At 20.2% G+C, this 3,856-nt stretch overlaps 1 protein-coding gene across 25 annotated transcripts in view; it reads right to left on the bottom strand.

The window, feature by feature from the left end:
- The window catches only part of CHRM3 (cholinergic receptor muscarinic 3), a 267,267-nt gene that overhangs the window by 45,675 nt on the left and 217,736 nt on the right, over positions 1 to 3,856 (bottom strand). The window lies entirely within an intron of this gene.

A 3,856-nucleotide genomic window follows, 5' to 3' on the forward strand; every position in this document is an offset into this window, starting at 1 on the left:
GCTTTCAGAGGAATTTAGGAATCAGGCTGACAAAACCTCTGGTTAGTTTCCTGAGAAGTGAAGTCTGATAAGCAGTATTTCTAATTACCTGATCGCTGAAACTGGAATAACATGGGCTGAAATGGTGACTCTAAGAACAAAGTAGCAATACACAACTAAAGGAAAAATAATTAATTTCTAAACTGAGATAAAATCATCTTCAAGGAAAGGCAAGATGACTTTATTTTAACATTCACATTAATTGCTCTGAACTGCATTGTAAATTTCAGGCTAGTAGCAAGACAACCTCTTGGATATTGAAAAAAAATTAGGACATGCAATTTTATGAGTCAATTTATTTTCTGATTTGCATCACTGTAAATTTAGAACAATCTGACTAGGAAGTCAGGAGTCACTCCAAGCTTAAGTTGATGCGACCTAAAGTAAAATCTAGTCCCATTAATCTTTCCTTTCCTTGATTTGTCCCATAAAAAGGAGCAAAGACTAGAGGGAATAAAAGTTATTCAGTGTATTTTATTTCCACAGGACTCTGTAAATATGTCATTTTCAAAAGAAAAATGAGCTGCCATTAATTTTATGCCCTGCTTAGAGGTGAGTTGGAAGATGGGTGTTGGGAGCTGAAGAATAATCATTCTCCTATGATCAGCCCTTGAAATCCCAAGATAAGCATGAATAATCACAACTAAAGACATATGAGTGAACGTACAGCTGCTGATATATCCTTTAATATGTGACTTTGGAAGATGGGCTAAAATACTGTAATCTATTTTAGCATCACCTGGTTTGACCTTCATGTTGGTAAGACACCTGTTTCTATCTCCCTCACAAATATTGCAACTTAAACTAGCTCTGATTTAATTTAAATTTTCAAAACATTGCTCCCTCCAGTCTAAATTAATTTTCATCAATGTCAAACCTTCTTTACACCATCAACCAAAAACTGTATTTTACAGTTGCCATCACAAACCAATAATTAGTTTTGATTCATTATCAGAATTACTCATCAGTAATTTACTAAGGCACAACTTCTGCCTACAGGTCCATCCCTCTAACCACATCCTAAATCCTACCCTGCTAGACATTATGTTGAAATTTGCTTTCCAAACTAGCAGTCATACTCCTGATTCCTATGTATTTGATTGTGCAGTTGTCATTTAACTGATTTGGAAGGAAGGACACATATAAAAGCTACTGCCTTCTCAATGTACTCTTTTCTTCCTTTCTCCTTCTCTCACACAGTTATATCAAAATGTCCTGGGGACACAAAATTTTAAAGCTCCATTTGGAGGTGAATATATTTTTGTCATATACTTGCACAAACATTTTTTAAAACATATATTTTAAAACAATACAGCATTTGTTTTCTAATTTAGCTAATTCATACAATCACCATGGAGCAACATAAAACAAGCATGTGACTGCTGAGTATAGACAACAAGCAGGAATAAGGACATGGATTGTGCACCTTCCTCTCATTTCTAAAACTATCCACTCCCAGATCTGGTGATTAGGAAGAAGTGATTGGCATTAACATTTATTTCCCCTTTCTGTCTGCAAAGAGAACTAGGCAGTGTGTGTTGGAGATTTCTGTGGATATACACTACTCTGCCATAGTGTAGCATTCATAACATAAACTCTGACTGCTATTTCTACATGTTGGCAGAGCAAACAAGATTGGTTATAGCAACTGTAATTGGGGTTTGTAAAGAAACTTGGTGGAGAGTTGTTCAAATAAAGAAAGGTCCTATGGTTATTTGCACTGGCTTATTTCAGGAATAAATTGTTGGTTGTTTTTTTTTTTTTCCTTTTAGTTATGAATTCTCCTTGGAAGCACAATAGAAAAATTGGTAGGTTTTTTCCTTATTTTCATAAAGGTCATGTGCAAAATTGAGAATGACAGCCCAGACTTTTAAAAAAAAAAAAAAAAAAAAAAAAAAAAAAAAAAAAAAAAAAAAAAAAAAAAAAAAAAAAAAAAAAAAAAAAAAAAAAAAAAAAAAAAAAAAAAAAAAAAAAAAAAAAAAAAAAAAAAAAAAAAAAAAAAAAAAAAAAAAAAAAAAAAAAAAAAAAAAAAAAAAAAAAAAAAAAAAAAAAAAAAAAAAAAAAAAAAAAAAAAAAAAAAAAAAAAAAAAAAAAAAAAAAAAAAAAAAAAAAAAAAAAAAAAAAAAAAAAAAAAAAAAAAAAAAAAAAAAAAAAAAAAAAAAAAAAAAAAAAAAAAAAAAAAAAAAAAAAAAAAAAAAAAAAAAAAAAAAAAAAAAAAAAAAAAAAAAAAAAAAAAAAAAAAAAAAAAAAAAAAAAAAAAAAAAAAAAAAAAAAAAAAAAAAAAAAAAAAAAAAAAAAAAAAAAAAAAAAAAAAAAAAAAAAAAAAAAAAAAAAAAAAAAAAAAAAAAAAAAAAAAAAAAAAAAAAAAAAAAAAAAAAAAAAAAAAAAAAAAAAAAAAAAAAAAAAAAAAAAAAAAAAAAAAAAAAAAAAAAAAAAAAAAAAAAAAAAAAAAAAAAAAAAAAAAAATTTTTTTTTTTTTTTTTTTTTTTTTTTTTTTTTTTTTTTTTTTTTTTTTTTTTTTTTTTTTTTTTTTTTTTTTTTTTTTTTTTTTTTTTTTTTTTTTTTTTTTTTTTTTTTTTTTTTTTTTTTTTTTTTTTTTTTTTTTTTTTTTTTTTTTTTTTTTTTTTTTTTTTTTTTTTTTTTTTTTTTTTTTTTTTTTTTTTTTTTTTTTTTTTTTTTTTTTTTTTTTTTTTTTTTTTTTTTTTTTTTTTTTTTTTTTTTTTTTTTTTTTTTTTTTTTTTTTTTTTTTTTTTTTTTTTTTTTTTTTTTTTTTTTTTTTTTTTTTTTTTTTTTTTTTTTTTTTTTTTTTTTTTTTTTTTTTTTTTTTTTTTTTTTTTTTTTTTTTTTTTTTTTTTTTTTTTTTTTTTTTTTTTTTTTTTTTTTTTTTTTTTTTTTTTTTTTTTTTTTTTTTTTTTTTTTTTTTTTTTTTTTTTTTTTTTTTTTTTTTTTTTTTTTTTTTTTTTTTTTTTTTTTTTTTTTTTTTTTTTTTTTTTTTTTTTTTTTTTTTTTTTTTTTTTTTTTTTTTTTTTTTTTTTTTTTTTTTTTTTTTTTTTTTTTTTTTTTTTTTTTTTTTTTTTTTTTTTTTTTTTTTTTTTTTTTTTTTTTTTTTTTTTTTTTTTTTTTTTTTTTTTTTTTTTTTTTTTTTTTTTTTTTTTTTTTTTTTTTTTTTTTTTTTTTTTTTTTTTTTTTTTTTTTTTTTTTTTTTTTTTTTTTTTTTTTTTTTTTTTTTTTTTTTTTTTTTTTTTTTTTTTTTTTTTTTTTTTTTTTTTTTTTTTTTTTTTTTTTTTTTTTTTTTTTTTTTTTTTTTTTTTTTTTTTTTTTTTTTTTTTTTTTTTTTTTTTTTTTTTTTTTTTTTTTTTTTTTTTTTTTTTTTTTTTTTTTTTTTTTTTTTTTTTTTTTTTTTTTTTTTTTTTTTTTTTTTTTTTTTTTTTTTTTTTTTTTTTTTTTTTTTTGAGTGAGCTGCTCAAATAAAGAAAGGTCCTATGGTTATTTGCACTGGCTTATTTCAGGAATAAATTGTTGGTTGTTTTTTTTTTTTTTTCCTTTTAGTTATGAATTCTCCTTGGAAGCACAATAGAAAAATTGGTAGGTTTTTTCCTTATTTTCATAAAGGTCATGTGCAAAATTGAGAATGACAGCCCAGACTTTTATATACTTTTCTTTCATTAAATGCAAAAGCTACACACAAAGAGTCTTCCACACAGAAAATACTAATTTCATTTTCCAAACCCTAAGCAATAGAGCTTCTGGTCACAAAAAGAGACATTACAACATACTTAAAAGTTGTATTGAAATATATTAATGGCCATTAAATTAC

Source organism: Lonchura striata, chromosome 3 (genome assembly GCF_050655825.1).
Source record: "Lonchura striata isolate lonStrDom1 chromosome 3, ASM5065582v1, whole genome shotgun sequence".
NCBI classification, from domain to species: Eukaryota; Metazoa; Chordata; class Aves; order Passeriformes; family Estrildidae; genus Lonchura; species Lonchura striata.